The following is a 26,237-nucleotide window of genomic DNA, read 5'->3' as shown; positions in this document are numbered from 1 at the left end:
TTTTTTTTTTCTTTTAACCTTTATAGGATGAAGAACCACTACAGTGGCGCTGAAACAGTGTCGTATTTTAAGGCAAGGAATACAATAAATTATAGTATAGGATGACAAGAAGATTCGGTCAAAATAATAACAAAGTTTATCAAATCATTAATAACGTATATTTACAAAAAACTTTGGAGTGTTAGTTATATCTATACACTCAAAAAAGCTGACATTATTTATCGTCATTTTGACGCCAAAACTTTTTCACGTTAAAATGACAGTACACAATGTCAGCTTGCTGAGTAATGATTTGGATACACAAAACTTCTTTGTAATCAAATTTTTTTTTACCTTGTATAATAAGAAAATTTTACTCAAGAGAAGAAAAGCTGTAAGATATTAAAAATCTGTTAAAAATTTAGAGATTTCGTTCTCTATCAAAATTTCACTTGACTATTCTTAATATCGATTGGAAGTATGTCTCCTCATTTTTTTTTCACCACCCTACAATAACCATTACATGCAATTTGTACGTCGCAATTTTCTCGAGCAAATACCTTCGTTGTTAAATTACCTTCGCTCACGACAGATTTCGACGAGCTGTCGTACTGATTTAAATCTTGGCGATGTAATCGAAGAGTCTTGACTCGGGTACGTCGATATTCGGTGTTCGAATAAATTCTGTCTGAAGATATATACGATTCTGCTCCGATTCTCGTGTTTTTCTTTTTCTTTTTTTTTTTTTTTTTTTTGTTTTGCCATCGGCGTAAGAGATTCAGGGAGAGATCCCGTTTCTGGGGCGAATGTTTTCCGCACGATCAATATGTCTCTCCTCGTTTGCCTCCCCCGTTGCTATCGTCAGAACTACCCTCTTAAAGGGTCGTTCTGCCGAAAGCCTCTTGTACTTTCCCTTATTGCCAACGTCGTGAAGACTAGCCTGCCTTGATGCCTGGTTGACCTCTTTTGCGTCTGCCCGACGTACTGTTGACCCTGGAGGAGTCGTGTGCGAGAAAGTTATTTGATTACGCGAGATGGCTCTTGCATTTTCACCTACAAGTCTGCACGCGACCACCTCGAACATTATTGTGAATGTCTGTCGCGTCATAAGTTGCTGCCGCACGAGAATAAAATGATAACTTTCCTGTAATTTCACACGCGTTACGCAAAGAGATTTTTTTGAAATAATTATCTCAGACTATTATTGGATTACGATGGTTTTAGATTATTATTATAATATGTCATTATATTATTTACATTTTATCATCCTACTTTATATATCGTGTTCTTTTATATATTTTAATTAGCTTGTATGATTAGGCTACAGCGAAGTTTGTCATCGAAACTGATTATTGATTGCTTTTATTACGTCACTCGCAAAAATGGCAGATAAGAACTGCAGGCGGAAATAATAATTCTTTTTTCACCGGTGAAAATGCGATTTTGTGGTACAAATGAAATTATTTCGAGTCCCAGGTCCACAGAACGAAGTCCATTGTCCAATCAGACGGTGACTGTCGACAGACGATTGTATCACACCGCAGCGACAGCAAAAAAAAGGACATTCTACTTTATTGACGGACGGGCCGCCGATCACTTTCCCCCGCGCCGTGTCACTCACGCTTGAAACTCCTGGTCTAGCAAGAAATGCATCACGGTGGTTGTAACACGCTTACTATTATGAAAGCGATCGTTGCCACTATGCATGAAATCCCGGAATTTCGCGGGACGAAAGTGATCAGCGTAATTATATTAATGCGCGTTTAACTTCCTGTTTATTTCGAGCTACTCGAATTAGATGTTATTATCAATGTTTCATATATCGATTCCTTATATCAAAAGTGGCACGATTAAAAAAACATGATATTCAAATTGTTACCACGTTTTTAACATACGTTAAACAAACATTACCTTATCAGAAGTGAACTGACTTTATAAAAATTTGTCAAAATTGACACAACATGGACTGGTTTAAAAAAAAATCATTATAATTCAAAGAAAAAAATGATTTTTTAAGATAAGTTTTATATTAATGAAAATGACAAAAAGATCATTTGATAATATTAATCTTTAAAAGGTGAGGGTCTATTTTGAAAATCTTAGCTTTTCCATGAATAAAATTTGTTATAATTCATTATTTTATTGTATATTTATAATTTTTTTGTTTTAAATGTATGATACTGTTTTTGCACCACTATAGTGACTTTTTCTGTAAAGGTTAAGAATATATTCTTTTTGCAAATATTATATATATTTGTGTGTAATTAGTCAATTTTCCATTTAAAAAATAGTTCTCCTTTTCTGGGAAAGTTCATTTTTTTTTTTAGTCTACTTTTTGAAGTAAGGAAACGATATATAAATATGTCGGTCAAGTGTCTCTTGTGTTCGACTATGACGTCAAATCCTCCTCGGGTTTAAAATATTGATTTTTCTAAAATATTCCTAGAATTTTTAGAGCCTCATTAAAACGAAGCGAGATGTCATCCACGATGAGAAAATTTCCTCTCGGTACATCAATTTTTTTGACGAGAATTCCAACGGAAAATATTTTGCGTGCATCGATAATCGATGCATTCGCGAGTTCTACCATTTTAGAATGTTTATTATGAGACACAGTGTGTGTGTTATTTCGGACTCCGCGGCAGACATCCGAATTTTCCTCGACGATTGTATTTCGTCGCGCGGCTGCATGTTCTTTTTTTTCTCCTTCTTTCGGAGATTTCGAAATTGAATCAGGTCAACTGTACGAGGGACGTGACTCACGGGTGTATTTCACGAAATTTCCTCGACGACTTGTCGTGGACGCAGATTACGACATTCCTTTGTGCGATCGTCACAAGATCGCATTAAGACCCGCCGTTGTTTTTTAATAACATGAACGACATCATCTGTTCTTCCTTAATATCCAATAATACGCGCAAATAAGCGATAACGTGAAGTCTATTGTTTATATTGGCAAACGCATCATTGAATCATTATTGGTGGACTTTCGCTAAGTCGTAAAATTGAAAACGAGTGGAATGTTTGCGCAATGTGTGTATCACTAAACGTGTTGGATAGGAAACTTAATAGGAAACGTCAATAACTTTTTTCTCTCTACTTTTTTTTATATTTTACTTTTTGTCTACATTTTATCGAATATTTTTTTTTGTAAATTTTTGTAGGAAGAGAAAGTGTGTACGTATGTGTGTGCAAAAATTAAATTATTACGAAAGTAAAATTTTGTAGAAACTTAAAAAAAACTTCTTTTGAAACCTTAAAAGCTTTCTAGCTTATTTTTATATACTTTTATGTTGTATTATTAATATATGGGATTCATTATTAACATTCTTTAAATTTATCGGTTTTATATATATATATATATATAAATCAATAAATTTATTTTTCATTATTCAACTAAAATACGATATAAGAATTTTATAGAAAGAAATTAAAAAGAGATTAGCGGCAATAAAAAAGAGGATCGGATATTCCTTCTTTATTTCAAAAGTGACAAAATTCAAAATACATGATTTTCAAGTTTACGTTGAATGGATAGGCTAAACGTTAGCCTATCAATTATTAAAAGCGAAGTAACTTAATTTTGTAAAAATTTATAAAAATTATCATAATTCAGGAAGAATGGTTTTAAAAAGCTCTTCAAAATTATCACAAATTACGAAAGTTTTTTTAAGAGTCGTCAAATGAAATGACAATGATATTTGATTATGAGAATATATTTTTTCGCTGATATTATTTGACTAATCAATAATTTTCCGTCAAGTTAAAACTCTTTCCTCTTTTCTGGGAAACTTATGGGTCAATTCTAACAATAAGCAGAATCGAAATGATACTCGTAATGTGCTCTCTAAAACTTAAGAACTTATGACTAGTTTTACTTATTCTAATTTTATGCGTATGTATCGTAAGACGTATAATTATTCGTAAATATCGACGATTTCTTGTAAATTTTATGACTAGTAAGAAGCTGCCTGTAAAAATATTGTATAAAGATATAAGCACTTAAAAAATATCTTACAAGAATATGTTACGAGATTTACAATTTTGCTTAGAATTTAGGCATTAATCTCTCAAATTAGGTCGCTTTAGAAGTAAGAGAGCGATGTATATTATCCATAAATTTTTAACGAGATTGTTTCGTATAAGTCATTTGCCCAAGTACATCGTGTAAACAGCTCTGGTAGCCGCAACACGCGACTACGCATAGTCGCACGAACTTTAACTTGTGAACTTTACTAATCACACTTAATAACTACTTGAAGTTCACGGTCACGATAATTATGAGCTTTCGTTCCGCGTGTACTTTTTTCTGCGATCAAGTAACTTTTTCTCGTTTTTTGTAGCATTTTGAATGGCTTCTTTGAAGGAACTTTACGCGTTATCTTTGATATTGGCTCGATTCTTTCTAAACTGCAGTTTACAGTTTTCATAAGTGAAATAGTGATTCCGCTGTGTCTGTTGCAATTTTAAGCCGCGTGCAACAAATGTTATTTGTTAGACGTCTTGCCAAAACATTATTACATTCGCGAAAATCTGGCGCACACGTTTAAAATTGCTACGATGAAACTAGAAATCCTCTATCGAAGTCGAGAAACCGCCACTTTTGATTAGTTTGCCATGGTTTAGCAACTTCTGAAAGGAAGAGAGAGAAGAAGAGATAAGAAAGAGAGAAAGCAACAGTATAAATGTGTATCCTTCTGTCTCACTTGATTTTGCTAAAACTAAAGGCTGCGCATATAAAACGCGGCTCGTATCCAAACTTTGATTAGAGGATTTCGATTACGAGCGACCGGGAATGCCTCGCGGCTTAATCGATAGTAGTAAGGAAAAAACACGGGGATTAAATCTCGGGGATCTATGGCGTCTTGTAAAAAATCTCTGGCGGAGCATAAAGTGGATATTCTTTTATTAAACAAAGCTGCGGTTCATTTCCGTCGCAGTAAAAATTGATTCGTTAGCTCATGCGTGCGATTGATAATCGATATATTGTATAATTTAACGCCGCGAATAAATGTATATAACCGGTATTTCTTGTGTGCTTGCAGCTGAAGGACATGCTCGAAACTCAAGAATAGAACAGAGGCAGAGATCTCCACAGGAACAATAAGGTAACTTTCCTGCTACAGATAATAGCACGCCGTCACGTTGCGTGCGTGAATGCGTGTACAAAGAGAACTCTCTCTCTCTCTCTCTCTCTCTCTCTCTCTCTCTCGCGTTCGATTTCGCGTTCTCAGGTAACGGAATGTGGCGCCCGCTTCCTATACAAGATAACGAAATTCACAACGATCTAACGGAAAAGCCTTGCAATTAACCTTTAGCGCGCCTCATGGTGCGCTTATTAGTGCTCATCCATCGCGTCGACGCGGATTCCACGTTATGTAAATCCCGGCAGAGAGATCACAATGATACACATTAGTGCTTGTCATTGTAATCTCTTCTCGGAAGTGGCAGTCGGTATCGTTGATTTGAATCCGCGATTAGCACGATAAACGGTACTTCTTGAGAACGACGTCACGACAAACCGATTGGCGATGATGACTTTTTTCCTTTCATATCGCGCAAAAAGGAAAGATTCTTGCATATCGGTTTGATAAGACCAATTTGCAATTATGAAAATGAGGCGTAATTATGAAGTAAAGCATAGTATAGCGCGCGCCTTTGATATCAGCCTATTGATTCCTGATAAAACGTTTAACCAGCGGGACATTACCATTGATCTCTCGGTCTACCGCAAATCCAGTTGACCAGCTTGACATTTGGTTGATAAGCGGAATTTACGAGCTCGATCATATATGCCGCTTATCAAAAGTACGATATTTAAACCGCATGGAAACCATCGCATGTCCACGATGATATTTACGTATACCTTGTGGAAATTATGGCGTCGAATATAGAGAACATATTATAGATAGAATTATGCAAACGCATTGTCTCTTACAAAGCGCGAGATGCGTAGGCTTTCAAATTTATTCAATTAATTTCAAAATTAGAAGTTTATTATCTATATTACAATTTATCAAGCTTCTTTTTTACCAAGCTTTTACTACAGATCTATTAAATGGACCGATATAAATATATACTGTATAAATGCTAATTTTAATTTCAATTAAGAAGTTGAATTAAAAAATTAATTTTAATCTAGTTTCTCAAATACAATATTATTAATTTTGTCAGTGTGTTGTGAATCACAACTGTGGCGATTTTTATATCAGTATCCATATCAGTATCAATTATACTATCGCGGCATTTTTTCTTAGTACTAGATTGCATTTGTACTTCGCTGATTATAATTCCTTACTTTGCACGATGGCCGCTACAAGCATCCGTTCGCCACAACAACGCTATTTATGCCATTTGCTCTGGAAATAGTTTCACTGGCTGACTTCCAGATGATATTTTTTACTTCCACGTTAAACTGGTGGCGCGTAAGTTAACAGAGCGGCAGACAATCGATGACCCATCCGATACTCGTGCAATGCAAAAAAAGAACAAAGTTGCTAATGTATAATCATAAGCAGCCAGTTGGGATAGGATCGACCTTATATTCCGGTGCGAAATTTATTTTATGCAGTACCCATAGATAAATTCTTCATATAAAGATTGATGCATACATTTCTATAGATATAAAATACGTGAAGAATAATAATAAATCAGATATATATATATATGAATAGTTTTTAACATAATAATTATTATAATTGCAATTTTATTTCTCCCTGTACATGATCTTTCTTCATTTAAAAATTCGACGTAAAATTGACATACAAATTAAGAATAAAGTTTGTGCTTCTTTAATTAATGCATTGCACATGTTTTTAATTGAAGATGTGGATATTTAACATATGTTTGGTCGCCCCCTTAATTTTAATCTTACTATTGTAAAAATGTAATATTAGGGAAAATAGAAAATTGAAAGTTTAAAAAAGAGATCATAAATAGCATTATAATGTTCGTCGTACTTAATTAGTACGTTACATAATTTTGTTTCGACACTACAGTATTCTATTTTTGTTATTCATTACTCAAAATAAGACAATGATGATCTATTAGGAATCTATTTCGAAATATTTAGCTCATATTTGGCGGACCGTTCGTTCATTGAGTAATTGAATGAACATACGGAAAGGACAATTTTGCTGAAGGAGCTAAAACTTTAGTTTGATACAAATCTGAAAATAATTTTGTCGGATCATCAAAATAATTACGAATCTCAAGCACGATGAGTAATGTCGCAAAAAGTTTTGGACACTTTAAAGTTTGAGCATTCTACATAATCGTTTTGATAGTCCAATAAAATTGTTTTCAGCTATCTAGCTAAAATGTTTAGGTACAGCAAAACCGTCCTTTTTGTGTAATAATATGAATTAAATACTCGAAAATATCCCTCTGAACAGATATGTGTGTAATACGTTTTATTATTTTTATTATTTTAAAGCGTTTTTACCCAGGGAATTCTTTCTACCATTACGAATCTGCAAAACACGCTTGCGAAATCTAAGTGTCTCGTCCACCGGCAATGACTTCGAATGTTTACAACGCACGCGATTGGAACGAAATCGTGATTGGAAGCGACGCCGAAGAGACATGCGTGTAACATCGTCACGTAATACAGATATATAATAACGCCTCTAATAATACGGCGAGGTCATTCTTCCCCAATCTCCCGTAGATGCTTACGAGTCTCGCGGCCGTTACGACATACCACATTGATTTGAATTTCAGCTGTACCGCCAAGCGGGGTCCCTAATGTTCCCGCGGCGCGACAATAAATCGCCATAGCGGCGATTTCTGCACGCAAAGTGCTGGCACGCGTTCGCCTTTATTACAGGACGAAGAAAATCGGAAGATTTCCTTTTTACTGCTCTACTCGGAACAGGCACGCTCGGGATCTATACAAGTTACATGACGCGCAACGCAATAAGAAGTGATTAGGAATTTATCGTTCGATGTTGTGTCATTCGAGATTATGAATACATAATATTAACATTATACAGCCTACTAATGTTTTTTAAAAAATCGTTGAAAAGGATCAGACGAATAAATTACTATGGAAATAAAGAGGATAATGAAAAATCGTTATTTCATCAATATAAAGGACATAATTATTGGAAAGTCGAAAAAAGTTTCAGAATTCTTTTACGCAAGAAATATAATATTAATACTAAAATAGAAACGCTCAATAATGGCCACTGATACTTATAAATCCTCCAATGTTAAATACATGGAGGGATGGAGGTGAGTTCAATAATTTTATGTGTCGTTACATTTTATTGTTTCTAATTAAATGTGAAAAATTGAATTGATATTTCCCGCGAGAATTTAAGGCAATAATTAACATTTGTTCGCCACATCAATTACTCTTACACACTGTATGGCCCGTGAGCCTTTATCTCTTTCGTTGCGCTTGTTATGTAATCAATGTGGCATGGCCAAAGACAACAAAAGCGTCACGCATTCCGTTACGGAATTGTTTTACACTATATATCTAAAGATCCGATTTTTCACAGGGTTCACGGTGCGGATTTCGCGAGCGTGTTTAAACTTATATACGGTAAATCGCGGCCGTTTGCTCATACAAGATGGAATTTATCCAATCTAGGTATAAATAAAAACGCGTGTTTAATTTCAGTCAGCTGTTAGTGACTGTAACATCGAACTATGTGATCATAAAAGAGGTATTTTTTTTTATGCATTGCAAAAATCGAATGTTAATTTTAATTTAAAGACGTATAGTGGACTTTTTCTGGGACATACAAAAATGTTAGAATTAACATTTTTTTCTGTCAATTTTAATACTTTGCATGTATCAGAAGGCCCACTATACGTCTTTAAGTAACCATTAACATTTTATTTTTTACAGCGTACGTATTCTCCTTTTTTTTTATATATATTTTATATATCGTACGTATTTCTTCTCTTATATAAATTGAACAAATTTCGCGGCGCACGCATACACGGCACGCATGCACGCGTGCAACAGTCTCATTCACGCTGGCACAGCCGGTCACTCGGTCGGCCGTGATATTCCTGGGATGACACACGGCGCGCACCTTCGCCTCGTCGGAGATGAGACCTCTCTATTTATAAATGTGGGTCGACGTGGCACTCGACAGTGAGTTTCGTCATTATTGCGGCTTCGAGAGAACGCGCGGAAACGCGAACAAATGGCATCGATCAAAATTTTTGGATCTAACGTAATTTTGGCACTATTCGAAATTCTAAAGATAACAATGCCGCTGTGTCAATCCGCGCGAGTGAAACAGCGGTTATTTATCGGTCGAAAATAGAGAAAAGGGTATATATACAAATACATGCGTTGTATTCTAAAATATATAAATAATACATGACTCGTCTCGCATGCGCGTTCTCGCAGAACTTTTGTGTTTTTCACGAAAAAAAAAAAAAACGTTTCCAGCTCTATTTCAGTTTCCATCTCACATTGTCAGACACACTGCCCCATTCACGATATCCGATGTTATTTAAAACAATGTCTCTGTAATAATTTCTTTCTGCGTTTATTGCTGTTGCCGTCTGCAGTTTATTATTGCACACGTTGGCGTTGCTTGCGGATGAACTTTCTAAACAAGTTACTTCGGTCGTCGCGTCGTGCGCATCGCCACACCGCCGCATATCGCCGTCAACTTTCGCAGAACGTGACGGCGGTCACGAAACTCGCGGAGCGTATTCTGAAGAAAAAAAAGAAGAATATATTCGCTCTAATTCGCTCGGCGATTATATTTTACTCCGTCCGGGTAGCGGCAACAAGGTTAGAGAGTCCTCGAGAGAGAAGTTCTCGAGAGGAGTTCTCGTCAGTCGCGTTCGCTCGTAATTGGAAATTGCACCTCTGCTTCGCGCGTGAAGGCACGAGGAGCGATTTAGATGATAGAGAGAGAGAGTCGTGAGAGAAAGGGAGAGAGAGAGAGAGCACGCTCGTAAACACGATTATAAGGGATCGGCATGAATCTCGCCGAATTTCGGCTCTTTAAGCCTATTAAAATGTCGAGAACCACTAGTAGTATCGTTACTTTGGCTACTTCTCGTTATGCGCTATTTAATCAGACGCAACAAATGTGTGCTTCTTTTTATCGCTTGGTCGTTTCGTGTTTATTGTAACTTGCAAAAAAATTGTTTTTCTTATAAACGAGATAGATGCCTTAAGCACGAGCTCGCCTCGCAACGTCATAATTATTAATAACATTTTTTGTACTTGACTCAAGTGACGTATGGCGTCACAAAATTGATTGTTAAATTTCATTAAATCTATTAATCTTGACTGAATCATTCGATGAGTATTATTCGTTAATCTTCGAAGATTATTCCCTTTACATCTGAAGTATCAAAAGTCGAATTCGAAAATTGCTGCTGTTTTTTTCCTATTGTTTTATGTATACTATATAGAGCGATAATTTTTGATTATCAAGTGAAGTATGGGGTTAAGGATGATTTAATAACAGTCCCCCGAAGAATGTCTTCTGAAAGTTAAATAGAATAAAGATAAGGCTTGTGCGTTGGCACATTTTTATCTCGTCGAGAATTTTATGAGACACATTTCCGACAAAATATAACCATATTTTCACTTAATGAGATCGCGACACCGTAGTCAAAAACAAATTAGCAGAATCTGATTTTTGTTAAGGCGCGACGAGTTCGACGAGGACGAGCACAGAAACTGTCGGGTATAATGCGAGGGAATGTCAACGCAATCGTCAGACAACAGTGGGTACCTACATGAAAGCCGTGTTTTCAATCTCGCAGCGAGACGGCGCGGAACGGAATGCGTATTCGTGACATTTGAAGGGGTGGTCTTAAATTAAAACAGTTAGAGCGGAGGAGCTGAAGTTGGTAGAGCGTTAAAGAACGCAGCGATTGCTACACCAGCGTTGCTTTTAGTTGTGGTTCACTCTGAACGGCTGAGAGAAAGGTCTTCTTCTTCTTCTTCTTCTTCTTCTTCTTCTTTTGCCATATGATAATATGATTGACCAATCTGACTTTGCCATACATTTTTTGGCGTCGTATTTTTAAAGACGTGCCTCGATAATTGATTCAATATTGATTTGATGAAAAATTTGTTGTTTATGCTGCGTAATAATAAATTCTTCAAATCTTGGATGTTTGCATATCAATTGACGCGTCAAATTAATCTCACTGACAGCGGATAAAGCACGTGTAACTTTGAACTATGCTGAATAAAGAAATTGGTGTTTGGCAAATTTTATTAATATTTATATATCAACTCCAACCTAGACACTTTTGTATGTCATAATATTAATAGTTTATGCATATAAATACATTTATAGATTAGTAAAAAAAATTCCTAGTTATTTGTTTACAGCAAAAAAAAACTCTTATTCTTTGACATAAGACAGAAGTGCCTGTGTTGTCTGTTATAATTTTATCTCTAATTATGTTGACCTCGTGTGCAAAGTAAGTCGAATAAAAATACGCCAGGGACAATCGTTAAAAAATATTTCATCGCGTTGAAGGGAAGATTAAATACCGAGGATTAAACATTCACTACATCTTTTTTTTTTCCATTCTGTTGTAATAATCGCAAATATAACGTAAACTATTAAAAAGGTGATTCGAAGAGAAAAAGCCTTTTACAGCCTCTGTAAACGATTCCAACGATAATTGCCGGGAAAATATTGAAGGTATATAAGGGAATTAATTTTTGTTTAAAAGCATCGCTAGGACCGCGATTTATATGAGCCGTTTATGAGCGTCTCTCGATATTGCGTAATGGACGATGAATAATTGTAGAAAATATCGCATGAAAACGTGCCGTTGTAGGAAAATTCGTAATAATGTCGCAGTGATGCCGTTTACGGTGAATTAAGATACCACGTGCGACTGCGAGGCAGGCTAGTACATACATATATAGTTACCGGTACTATTCCACCACTATCTAGCCGCCACCGCTTTTATCGCTCTACGCTTTATTACATATCGCGGCTGGCTGGCTGCTGCCAGTACTATTCCACTGGATCGAAAAGTCTTGCTACTTGCAGCACGTTTTCCAACACAAAACGGCACCGCGAATCATCGTGATTCAGATGACTTACGAATTGTGCTGCGTAACGATCTGTGACGAAAGTCTTTTAGCGATTCGACTTTAGTGCTATCGATCAAATTTGCTGAGACATCGTCGTGAAAACTGAATATCGTACATATATTTGAAATTGTCGTAATATGTTTAAGAAAAATTGTAAACATATAGCTCTCTTAAACCTTGATCAAAATCGATATTCGATCCTTCTTCTGTCTCTCTCTCTCTCTCTCTCTATCACATAAAAAAAAACGATTGGTTTGATGTATTTAATATGCCTACACACACATCAAATACAGAATCCCCGCATGAATATAATGGAAAAGATAGGGTTAATAAGAAAACAATAGGCTTTATGAGGACGTGCTCGTCGGTACTTACCGCAATATTGTTGAAATACGCAGCTAATAACATGATTTCCTTTCACGGGCGCTGAACAATGGACGCGTCCTACGTCATGGGCTTATTTCCTACTGTCAAAATTTATGACGCGACCGGAAGGAAAAATTCAAGGACGCCGATTCACGTCGCGATGCGCGACGAGCGACGAGCGATATCGAGGAGAGGGGACTACACGTCGCGCTATATCGTAACATCGTAAATTATGCGGTTGTTACGTCAACGACGCTTATGCCGTTGCGTTAAATAATCGTCAGGACGACTGCAAGCGTGCACCGGCTCAAGGTCGTTCATGCGAGAACGCGAATGTTCGATCCGTCTCATTGTCGTTAATAATGCATACGTATTAATTACACTTTTTTATCTAATTAATGTACCTCTCCATCATCAGCCTATTCGTTATGAAGATACGAGTAATTTCCTTATTATGCTTCATTTTTCATGCTCTACCGCGTTCCGCCTAACAGATTTACTGTTACGCCAAAAAATTGCAATTACTATATCATATTAATATTAAAACGGAAAATGTATAAAACAAATAATTAATTATGTAACTCGTGATATATTTCGATGAAAATATAAATAATTTATATATTGCTATAAATAATAAAACTAAATATATATAATTTATATTTAGTTTTATTATTTACCAATAATCCTTCGTATAATACATTTGCAATTATATGTTGATATTCGTAAATTTAAAGCTAATTGATGCAAAGTGTGAGATGATTAAATTTGCACGTATCTACTAAAAAGAGATGATATCTCAGGAGATTAGATTAAAAGCATTCGTACCTTCAACGAAGGATCAAATAAATAATTCCGATCGACTCGACACATCGCGATATAATTTATATTGTCGTACGGATCGTTAAAAGCCATCATGCGGGCATCGAGAGGCACGATAAACCATAGTAGGGTTAATCTATTTCTCGTACGAAATAAATCGGGTTTTATCGCGTCGATAACAGTCGATCCCTAGCCGAGAGAGCGCCGGAATACTTTTCAATAAGAATTCGTTAGTCGATTCTGAATTTCTTATCGCTTGAAGGAGCGAAGTCGGAAATCGTATCCTGCTCTTGATCGCGCGAATGTGAAAAGTTTCTTACTACATATTTCTTACTAAAAGAATATTATTTTATCTCTTTTTATCTTATTTATAGACGACATCTCTTACGAATTCTAATCAAGGGTTGAGATTCTCAAAAGTTTTAAATTTTGAATAAAGTGATTGAATTTTACTATGTTAAATGCAAAAAACATTTTTTTTACATCAAGTTTTATATTGCGAATAATTTTTATATTGTGAATAAAGTTAGAAAATTAAAGTTCTTTGTAGAAATTAGTAGACAAATTTTTCTCTACAATAAAAGATAATACTGAAGCCCCCGTGATAGCGATTTTGCAATAATTTTACTAAATTTTTAAAATTTTATTTGGCATTATCGTTAAATATTAAATTCAAACTACGATAATTGTTTAAATTAAATAACATTTTGTTACTTTTTATTTCCAAGTAGATCGAAATGTAATATTTTAATACAAAATGTGTTGAAAAAACAATCATATCTAATCTCAATCAACCCACATTTGTTGTTGATCTAATTGCGATTAAATTGCCTAGTTTGAAAGTAAACAACGCACGTATTAACGTATGCACTTATTTAATGATTGATAAATTTGAGTAAAGTTTAATATATTTCTTAATTAAATTATTTAACTCCACTGTCTTAATTAAAGCGACTATTGAGCAGAGTGAACTTTTAAAAAAATTTAAAACTAACTCACATTGGATACAATTTAATATTATAAATTTATTATAGTAAAATATTATTTTTAATATGCTAATCTAATATACGTTACATTTTCACTGAATGTATATACTTCTCTTATTCCTTGTATGGTGCTTAATTATTTTCTGAAATTATTCATAGATAAATGAGTGCCAAGCATTTATCTTCGCATCGCCAATATAAAAAATAAATATTGGACGTAAGAACATCAATGAGTCGTTAATTTTATTTTACTTTTACGTATGCTTTCTATTTTCACGTTTATTTTTCCTTGCGTTGTCATCAAATACGAAATTCATTAATTTCGCGCTGGTTAATTGGATCCGTCACGTTTAATTGTGTCGCAAACAATCGCCTTCAACTAAACGACGTACACTGTGACCCACTAATCGTGGACCTTGGACGCATTGGAGTGCCGCAGGTACGTTGTGCGCAATATTTCAACGTCCGAAGGTCGATCGGCAACCGATCGATTATTAGCGCGAGTCAAGTGACATATCCATAGATGCCAATGGTAACTTTCCTTTTTAGCTATCGCGCGACACATCACTACTATTTCATCGTGCATGCCTCGTTCGAACAACATCGCGTAAAACGCTTCAACGCCTTTTAACGTTGAAATAAAATCTTTTATTAACTTCACTAACAATAAGTGTCACTATTAGTCACCCAATTATATTGTACTTTATATTAAAAATAATTCTTCATATATTAATTTTTTCAATTTTAAATAATTTCGCCATCTTAACGTACGGCGAAAAAACGGAAAATTCTTAATCATGCAGTCGAACGGAAAAGAAATTAATCTAGAAGAGAACAATTTAATTGAACTGTATTTATTGAAAGAAATCAAAATCGATACGGATGTTTAACAAAAAGCTTTTAAATCCAGCAGATTACGTTAGCGTCGCCGTTAATCGATCACCGAGTTAAAAGAACGTTTGATTGATACCGAACCGACGAGTTGATATCGACATCGTTAAATCACGAGAGCGATACTACGCTCCGAATTACATAAGCGACAAGCAACGGCATTCGCCTATGGTCGTTTTCGCGAGGGAACTTTGGTGGGAGCCGCGCCGATGAGAGTCAAGAGCTTGGCTGCTTTCTGATAAGTGCGCGCCAATAATCGATAATCGCATTTCAGATTTGCTGCATGATCGCGCGCTGTTATATTCCTCTACGCTCGACATCACTTCTCGATGAATTGTCTCCTCGACGAGGCGGCGTTTGCAACACTTTTACTTTTTATCGTCAGAGTTTCCAGCGCTTTCGGAATTGCTCGAGGGAAAAAACCCAATTTTGCAAATGAATTCACCGCGTGATAAGAACCATATCTTCCGTGGCGTTTTTCGTATGCAATCGGCTAAATCGTTGTCGATGAATTAGCCTCTTTTTCCAAAGCAAAGTTAATTACCTTAATAATTCTCCAAAGCGAGTCGTATCAATTTTTTCCGCAATTGTTCGAGGCAATTATTTTTATTATAAAAATACAAGAATAATACATGACGAGAGAAAGAGAGAGAGAGAGAGAGAGAGAGAGAGAGAAAGGTTTTGCTGAAATATTTAATTGGATATATAAGTGTATATATAGACCTGAAAATAATTTTATTTGAACCAAATAAGTATATAGGACTTAAACTGATTGTTAGAATGTTGAAACTTTATGCAATATTGTCACCAACAATTAATTATTTGGATGGTGCCGGAAAATTATGTTCTATAATGTGTACGTCTAGCTGAAGTTTTAAATATATTTTAGAAAAAAAAAAATTGCTTTCACTGCGAACGACTGAAATTGCTCCGTCTCTCGTTATCGCATTTAAAAAAACAGCATTGCTATTATTCGAGAGTTCAATCAACGTACGTTTCATCAATGCCTCTTTCTTCCGTCGGATTTGACTAACAAAGTAAGTTGACTTAACAAACATAACATCGTCGCGGACATGATGTTTCAACAATTGCGAAACTTTGTGCGACCTGTTGTGTCGATGTTACGAGTTGTCCCCGCGTTCCTGAATGGTGAGAGATCTATTAAGGCTGTGCGTGCGGGAAGAGGCGAGAGCTGCCAGTTGGCTATTGGAACTCGTCGGTCACCGCGCCGTTGCGTTGCAGTCTACGCACGACGATTGCACCGCCGCGCCGCCGTTGCGTAATCCGCCTCGCGGACGTATGTACGCGTATCGTGCGTGTGAGTGCCTGAGTGGCTGTGCAAGAAGGTCCCGAGATGACCGTGGCCGAGCCGCGGCAATACGCCGGTAATATACCTCGTGCTGGCACGGCCCCCGCGTATACGTGCGCGATATATGCGCACACGTGAGAGCCGTACACGCATCGCTTCGTGCGCGGAGAGTTGGTCAATTTTGCATCGTGTGAAGAACCATGTATCGCATAAAATGCAATTCGACTCGAATTCCCCATTTCGAGGCCGAAGAAGGATAATTACTGTATATACGTGCTTTTTCATGTTGACGGCTCGACGCTCATTTTTAGCGTCGAAACAGATCACGCGGACAAAATTAACGCTTGATATTCGTCAATTTTTCATCACGTGACCTGCTTTAAAAATGAGCTAAAAATGAGGGTCGAGCGTGTAAAGGCGTCTTAACGCCTGATAAGTTAATGCTTGTTTTGCTAATGTATTAGTTTTTGCTTTTATTTTATTTTTGATTCAACCGACTCTTCATCTTTTTCGAAGAATTAGACAAAAAGCAAGTTAAATCGAGATTAAAGTTAACCTACGTTGGTAGAAATGGATATGAATAAGTCAACGGGAAAAATAAGGATGCTGGAAACGTCAATTTTTTAGTTGTTTTTGAAAATACAAAAATATGAAATAACAAATAATAAAGTAAACTCGATAGGTTTTTTTAGATTCTTAACACTTTTTTATTTTCGTAAAAGAAAGTCGTTGCAAATCGACTTTTTCTTCTACTAAAATAAAAATTCTTCTTCATTCTCAATTTGTGAGGAGCGTGAGATGATCTTTACATCCTACGTAAGCCGACATGTTCATTTATTGAGAGATACGTCAAGATTACACACAAGATATTTAAATCCTTACAGTATATAATCCTCTCGGGAACTTTCAAATACGATTTAAGGATATAACCGCGAATACAACCGTCACATGCAGAATGCGCGCAGTTAAAATCCTAGAACGCAACGAACGCTGAAGGCATCCGCTTAGTAGCACCGTAAAATCCTGGTGTGTAACCCGACGACTTGCTCGCACGATCGTCACGAGAGAGGCCGACAGAGGAGAGTTTCTACGTCATTTCATAATAGTGCGCGATTCAGTAAATTTGCACGACGAACGTCTCTTATTTAGAGAAGCGCGACGGTGCAGTAACAACAGCAGAGAGGAAGACAATGACGAGAGTGGCGGTGCTCGACGTCCCGACGAGCGCCCGGAAGCCGGGACCTTGAGCGCGAGCACTCGCTCGTTGGCACGTCCCTGAGTTGCAAACAGGAACACGACGATTATCCGGCAAATGAATGAAATCGAGTGAACCGACCGACCGATCAACTGACCGACCAGCCTAGCCGTCGCGGCAGCGTGCTCTTCCGTACGCGTGCAACTAGCCGAGCCGAACAGAGCCGAGCTTAGAGAATGCGCCCCGAGCCTGGACTTCATGAATGGCCGGTGCGTACTCGCTGAAGCGTGGCCTCGCGTTACATCCGAATTATGCGCGCGTATCTTAACAGCGTCGTGTATAGATATCGCACGATCTTCGTCCTGCCGTGTGATGAGTTTCCGCCGAATCCCAGCACTTCCGACCAGCACACCGAATATCTGATGATATTCGAGGAATGGACATAATGTTACATACATTTCGTGACAACCTGAAATATTAAAAGCAACAATGCGCAGGAATATTAAATAATTGGAAATTATTTAATATTAAATAGTTGAAAAATTATCAAATGTTTAGTGTATTATTGATTGATTTATCTCCCCAACACCTTTTACAGCACATTCATCACACTAAGAGAAAAATGTACTAAATTTCAATAAATAATTCTTTAAATAGCACTAATACAACATTTATTTGTACATAACTTTCATTTAGCAAATATTTATTTGTGGAAAATAAATATTTGCTAAATGAAAGTTAATGAGTAATAATAGTTAAATCAAATTCATGATTTTTGTATCACAAATATCAAATTTTACTCTGAGTATATACATATATAAAATGAATATTCGAATAAAACGTAATAAATCATACGACATGCATCTTCGCTACTTACGCTATTTACAGATCATAAAATTTGCTGACATACGAATGCTCGCGCACATAAAAATTGTTTCAACTGTTTCCTTGTTGTATACGTATAATAAAACTTGGACATAAAGTAATCTTTCTCCTTTTGAATAAACAATATATAGACAAAATAATTTCTCCAAATTTTCTAGAAAGAACAGCTGTTTTTCAGATCAGCGTCAGATTCAATTTTCTTGTTCTTGGATTCCATTGGACCCTCTCGTTCTGAATTCAAGCGCGAAAGTTAAAGGCGCGATAATTAAAAAGAAAGAAATCGAAGGTCGCGGACGCTTCAAGTTTGCACACGCGTATGTCGCGTAACACTCACGATGCTTCCGTGCCGATACGATTACATTGTCGCGCTGTCGTCGTCCGGTTCCTTACAGTTCTTATGCAACGCGCGGATACGATTTCCGTTCGTGGCAGAAACGCCCCGTTCCTCTCACGCGTTACGTATCACGTTACGTAAGACGCAAAACGAGAGGCATTCATGCACGCGCTCGGATCTGCACACCTTGCGACAATCGGACGTTCCGAAACGATGCGTTTCCAGCTTGCACTTTCCGGCGGTACTTCCCACGACGTCCGTCCGCCACCATCAGCACGTTGATGCCACCTCTGTCTGACTTGTCGCGAAAGACTCGTTTCTATTCCCGAATGAATAATTCAATGAAGATGGGAAGTAAAAACCCGAATCACATTTGTCGCATTGAGAGAACAAACACATTTATTATTTATTATTATATTGAATTGATAATCAATAGAATGGAGAGGTGCTGAACGTTAAACTCTTCTTGAATTAATTTCATTTCAATCCGTTGTTTAATTTAACGAATTTGGTTAAATCGTAACGGAAATGAAATGAAATTAATTTACGTTTAAATAATAATTGTTTATACAAACAAAAATTAATACTTTTATATACATTTTCGTATTTATCTTTTACCCTAGGTTATATTTTAGCTTACTGTTAGATTTTTTGACATTGTACGCCGAATGTAATTCAATAAGAGTTTAATTCACTAATTGTTTTATAGCGATGTTAATAATAAATGTCACGTCGGTTTATAATACGAATTTAATACAATGCATACATCGTGCGATGATAACGCTATTTTTCTCGTGAATGATAACACCGGCGGTAACTATCGACGCGAAACGATTATCGGTTTGCGCCAAGCGTTTATCGGTCGTAGAGACTTTTCGCACGAGCATTGTTGAATGAATCACAATATGTCTTGATATGTAGTGTCGCAATTGCGGCTTTCAGCGTTTTCTCGAATTTGTTCAATCGAGCAAAGGCGCGCTTGTTCACACAAAAGAAAGGTCGATCGTTTCCTTGAACATCGATTAAACGAGCGCAGGGCAAGGCGTAATCACAATTCGATTTATCGAGCTATTCGGTTCATTTAGAGTGCATAAATTTGCGACGCGAATGGTAAGCGCGGTAAACGCATGCATTGTCTCACGTTTTATGGCCGCGAATTAGCTTTATCGTTCGGCATATATCGTTTAAAGCAAACGTCTTATCTTCGTGTGCACTTCTCGCATTATTCACATACTGACATAAGCACTACACGCATGTTACGTCGAATGTTGTTTCTTATCCGTAGACGGAAACTTCCTTATGGAGGGTATGGAGCTTTCCACACAGTCAGAGCTTCTGTGAGTGTTGAAATCTACACCCAGAATTCGGAGTATAAAAAAAAAGGTGTTAATTTTTGACAAATTTTAAAAAATTTTGAATGACAAAAAACATTTGACTAGGGTGTGTGTGTGTGTGTGTGTGTGTAGAAATATACTCTCTAAAAGTGAATCAGTGTATTATCACTCATTTCAGTGCTACACCTATAACTGATGTAATCATCAGCGAATATTTAGTGTTTTTTAGTAATAATACACTGATTCACTTTTAGAAGTTATTTTGTGCAGATTCAACCTGTAGAAACCATAACTTCTGAAAATTATTACTGAAAAACAATAAATATTCGCTGATATTACAGTTATAAATGCAGCACTGGAGTTAGTGATAATACACTGATTCACTTTTACAGAGTATTGTTTCACACAATAACAAAAGATAAAATATTTGTGTTATTTTGAAATCAACCCCTGCCCCCTCCTCCCCCGTTTGGATGATTTCACAGATATCCAGAAAAGTCAAAAATCTTCGTCCCTGTTTTTATCTGTTCGTTTCCTCCTCCGAATCGTTCTAACCGCCCTACATTTGCCTTTCTTGTCAGGCATGATTTTCATGATTTATCTTCCCGCCGAGATTATTTGCACCATTCGTGATCAACGTTACGCCCGCGGCGTAATTTTTAAACTCTAATATTTGTATCTGGACTCTCCGAACGGTAGAAATATTTAAACCCCAGGCACAATGCGAGGAAATAGCGATAAAAATAACACGATTTCAACTTATCAGATACCGCGCATTCCGGTGTTTGTACTCGATTTCAGATATAGATTGAAATCGTGTTATTCCTATCGCTAGGGCTATTCTCTCGCATTGTGTTTGGGCAGTTAGTCTTCGCGATTTTCTTTTTATTTTTGTTTTATTTTTCGTTTATATCGACTACAAACACGGGAGCCCGTCGAAATGCGCACGTGACCGCGTTCGTATTGTGACACGCAACTGTTACGCACAAATATTTGACATTGCCTATTCGCACGCGAGAAGTTCACTTCCCGCATCCCGAAGCGGCTATTTTTTTTTCCCCGTTTCAATTTTTTTTTCCTCTCGCCTCCCTTGCCTGCTTACCCGCTGGGCGATTTTCTCCAATTTATTTTTGTCGCGAGCGCGCGATTCGGTGTGCGTTGCATGCGTAAAAAAACGCATCCCGCACGAACACGTTGATGAATCTTTCTCTCTCTCTCTCTCTCTCTCGGCAGCAGCGGATGACGGATTCCCTCGTTGACCCACGGAAACAAAATTGCAATATTGCGAGGAGGAAATCGGTCGAAGCATCGACTCGTTATTTTTCATATTTGCAGAGGAGAAAAGAGAGCGAGAAAATAACTGATGCGGGACGATATCGACTGCAGTTCTGAACCTAAATTGGTAGGTCAGAGCCTAGAGCCTCTCTAATTCTAGAGTTTGGACGTGAAAAAACTACTGTTTATTGGTCCGCCATGTTTTAACAATTTCTGAGAGAAAGAAAGAAAGGAATGAAAGTGAGAAGAAGGTAGAACGAAAATGAGAAAAAGAAAAAGAATAGTCAATCTTTGTTAAAAGACTACTCTGCATATATGTATACAAAATTGCGGCTCCAGAGCTCTTATTGGAGAACTTCTACCGAAGCTGTTATTGGAGATACTAAAACATTCCTGTTTGAGGAAGGGCTCGTAGTAGTCGGTAATTATCGTCGGCCCTGCGGGTAGGATCGGCGGCCCTGGGAGGAAACGCTGAACGCAAGAAAGGTGGAAACGTGTGCGATGTATATACGGGTAGCAGGGGAAAACGTGAACGGAAATGCGATAAGGCGACGGCCACGACGGGGCCCCGTTTGAACGTGATGATATATAACCGCGATGATGGGCAGCGCGATGCCGCGCGAACCTCGGCGCGGCGAGCACGTGCCAGTTTCCACGGTACCTTCAATCCCGTAAACTGTGCGGTGAAACTTTATGGATGCGCGTGCAGACGTACGACTCGCGTCTCGTCATGACGACAAAATTACCCGGCGATTTCGGCGGAAAAAGAAAGAGAAACGAGGTACCGTTGGTATACCTCCGTTCTCACGGCGAGCACAAAATCGTCGCTTTTACCTCATCACGCGCTTAAGATATCCTGGACCGACAAAAGATGTGGAATCAGCGTCCCTGAATTTTACCCGCCGATTTTATTACTCAAATCGGTAAAATACGCCAATTCTCGGCGAAACCGATTGCGATAGTAATTTCGAAGTAATTCTGTCGAGTAATTAAATCATGGGGATATTGATTAAATCTGCGATTTAATCGCACGGTGCACGCGTGCGTCCGGAAGTGTTGGAATAATTTTACAGACCCTGCATCAATGCGGAGTGACGAACAGTGCCGTTAATTAACAATTGATATTACTATTGTGAATCGTGCGAACAGACGAGACCCAAGAGTAGTAAAATCATAAAACACGACGCTCGCTATTTACTTCTCGGCAAACTTTCCACTCCATACTCTGCGTTTGCGAGTCTACTATATATTATACTAAAATGACCAATCGTTCCAAATTATGAACATGAATTATCCTCTTTTAAGGGATAAAAATAATAAGGGTAAAATGTAATTTTGTGTGAACTAATGTGTGTGAAGAATTTTATGATTTCTTTATCTAAAAATCCAGATATTATTCATAAAATACATTCAATAGAAAAGTACAATTAAAAAATAAATAAAATATGATCTCGTAACTTGTGTAATTTTTTTGTGATCTCGTGTTATATTAAACGTTATTAGTTATTTATAAAATACAATAATAGTAACATTGCTTATATGATATGTTTCAATTCATTTTAATAATTATAAAAAAGTTTATCTATTACGATTTAATAAATACGACGAAAAATTAATATTGAATTTCTTGTTAATGTCCCTCTGTCCCTCCTTAAGGAGTTGATCACCTTTCTGTACACACTCGACAGGTATCGGACACGCCGGGCGTGCCGGTGAAACGATAGAGTTCCCAGAAGTAAAAGTCTAGTCAATCTTGTAGTTTAATTAAGAATGGCGCATGTAACTTTGTTTAAAAATAATTATAGAGACTATACAATTCTACTAGAAGTAACGAGAAATATCGCTGGAACTGCAATAAATTATCAACGTGACACTTTTTTTCAAGTGTGATATCTTTTACATTTGAAGTCTATTAAAATTAGTAATTGTTGGAATTTTGTTTTCAAATTATACACATTGACAACACCTGGAGCAGTGGCTAAAAATGGAAACGTTTTTCTTTTTCTTGTACTTTAGAGTGAAAGCATCGTGCTAGATTCGCGAAATTAACGCGCCACATATTCATTTTTTAATAGAAAAAAATACCGTAATTTTTCTATTTTAATACCACAGTATACAACTATGGAAAATACTGGAACCGTCATTTTTGTTCCTTATATAATATTAATTTAACGACGTGCTAACTTCACAGATCCTGCAGATCCCTTAGCCGATATCGCGACGTAATCTAACCAAGTCCAAGACAGGAGGAACAACAAAGACTCTCCTCCGGGCTGAAATGGCGAACGCCTGAAGGTGAATTCGCGCGCCTAAGATGCGTGCAACGTCAGTAACGTGTATACGGTGCACGGGATCCTCTCGTTATCGCAGACAGACGAAACGTTTCTCCGCCCTCTGTCTAGTCTGTCTACCGCGTAAGAAAGGGATTCGTTTTTCTCTGGCTCGAACACGCGGCGAACGTCGGCAATCGTGCGATCGTGCGCACCTTCCGTCTCAGTCTCAGTTCATCGCGGAAGGCATCCCGATAGGCATCTTCTTCCTGCGCTTAGTAACTTTCCTTCTGCGGGTGCCCGATCTATTAAGCCCGATCTATCTACGTAACACGCAAAACGCAGAATTGCAGGTGGCGAGTGAAACGTATATTTCGGATTATACAATAACAGGTCGTAGGCCGCAAAATGTAGGGCGCAGGACGCGAAAGTCGAAGTTCACCCAACTTCCCGCGTCGTGTAACCTGTTATAATGAAAATACACTAGGTTAGTTTCTAGTCTTGCGAACCCGCATTATTCTGCTTCTGTTTTGACCGGGCTTCAGCCCGGATCTACGATAGGTGTTTTAAGCTTTAAACCGTAAGAAATACCAAGAAATTGACCAATTGCAGTCGGAACGCGAGGAGAATAATTAACTGGATTCATCCATTTCTAGATTTCCGGGCTTATATCTATTCTAAAATAGGGTCGCAAGTCGTAAGAAATTGGCCAATCACCAAATATGTTGAATATGAAAACAATAATAGATTATGTTTGTTTTATTTCTTACGGCTTAAGGCTTGCGGCCTATTGTAGAACAGGCTTCGATTCGCGCTACTCACAGCGACTCTAAGTCACGACGACCAAAAATTATAGAACCCGACGACACTTCTCTATGCGCTCGTTTACTTGCTCGTTTAGTAATGTAAATTTGTGGTAACCCTCGAGTTTCATCGTAATTAAGACTACGTTTACACGGTCACCCTTAATCGGGTTTAACAACGTCCGTAGTTATAAATTGATCAATCACAGTCATTCCATTCTTCAGAGGAATAAGTTATGATTGACCAGTTTAATATTAATAATTACGTATGTTATTAAATTCGATGAAGGGTGTCCGTGTAAACGTAGTTTAAGTTTCGAATCTAACTTTCCGATTTATTGTTCTACAAGAGAGCAGATTACATCTGGCGTTCCTTTTTCAATACATTTCTGAAAATACATTATTATGTAAAAATATTCGTGGAACACAAAAAATTATTCTAATTCTAAAAGAATTCTAAACTTTCATCATACATGTAATAATATATTGATAACGAAAGTTTAGAACTTGTAATTTTTTGTTAAGCACGTATTCGCATAAAGTATATTTAATATTTTTAAATATTGTGAACATATTTTAAAGTTAAATATATGTGCTAAATTTAACTAAAAGAAAAAAAAATGGGATATCAAAATAGACACAAAGGGAAAGGTGTAAAGCAGATGGATAGAGATAAATTGATTTTATTAAAAAAAAAAAAAAAAAAAGAAATCGGGAGAGTAGAAAGCAACCCGTAGAGCATACACGAATGCCTCGAGGTATAATCACAAAGAGATATTGCTCCCTTAAAAGTGACACCACTCGACAAACGTGATTTTAGAGTTATTACTATGAATAAATCGAGTAAATATTATCTTTAATCAGAAAAAATGAACTAAAGACTTATAACTTTATGAAAAATTATAAAATAGTCTGAATTCAAAAAAGATAGGTTTTTTTTTAGAGTTATGAAACGAAAATAATAAAAGTGACATTTACTTTTCGCCGATATTATATTGAATTAGTTGAATAATTTTTTGTCAAGTTGAAAAATACACTCATGTTATATATGCTTTTCGCGTTTCCTCTTCTACGTGATCTCCAATCTTTTTTTTTTTTTTTTTTTTCAAATAAAATCAATTTATTTCTCTATATTTCCTTTTTCCTTTCTGTCTAGATATTCTTTTTTTTTTCCTTTCTTTCTTTTCATTCCATTTCGGCGCATATATTATTTACCTTTGACACACGTTTAGAATATTTAGAAAATTCTAACGTACTTTAACGCAAGATCCCTGTTTTGGAAAATTAAATCTTTTTTAAGTTATCGTCCTTTTTGAAATAAAGGAACGATGTATAATGTGAAAAAAGAGCAAGAGAGAGAGAGAGAGACAGTGTGCGAAGTGTGCACCGAAGCGACGACAAGTCAAGTGCGCTCGCTCTCGGCGAGCGGCTGACACGTCGACCCGTCGACGTCGCGAAGCCCCGCGTCCTTGCCAGCTCCCTACTCCGGAGTACTCTCCTCGAGGAGTGGGAATCCGTCCATCCCTACTACACCGTTCTCACCACCCTCTCCTCCGTCCCACCATTACGCCGCGCTATGTAAGAGCTCGCACATGTTACCCCACGTTCCAGTCTCGCAGCGGCACTCGCGAGCGTTGTTTCGTATATAGATAAACGCGTGGCGCGGCACGGATCGTTTGGCGGGCAGGAAGGGGCGATAAAACGCTCTCTCTCTCTCTCTCTCTCCCCCCTCTCTCCCT

At 37.1% G+C, this 26,237-nt stretch overlaps 1 protein-coding gene across 4 annotated transcripts in view; it reads left to right on the top strand.

Moving 5' to 3' along the window:
- The window catches only part of LOC108752554 (protein Tob1-like), a 74,148-nt gene that overhangs the window by 14,131 nt on the left and 33,780 nt on the right, over nt 1-26,237 (top strand). For 3 of the 4 annotated variants that reach the window (XM_018493424.1, XM_018493427.1, XM_018493426.1), the window contains exon 2: nt 5,025-5,087. The exons of the other annotated variant lie outside the window; for it this stretch is intronic. The gene's annotated coding sequence lies outside the window, so the exon portion shown is untranslated. The remainder of the gene's footprint in view (nt 1-5,024; nt 5,088-26,237) is intronic. 4 annotated transcript variants of the gene reach the window in all.

This window comes from Trachymyrmex septentrionalis, unplaced genomic scaffold (assembly GCF_001594115.1).
Source record: "Trachymyrmex septentrionalis isolate Tsep2-gDNA-1 unplaced genomic scaffold, Tsep1.0 scaffold60, whole genome shotgun sequence".
NCBI classification, from domain to species: Eukaryota; Metazoa; Arthropoda; class Insecta; order Hymenoptera; family Formicidae; genus Trachymyrmex; species Trachymyrmex septentrionalis.
The sequence above is the reverse complement of the archived record's forward strand: the minus strand, read 5'-3'. Positions and strand labels throughout refer to the sequence as shown.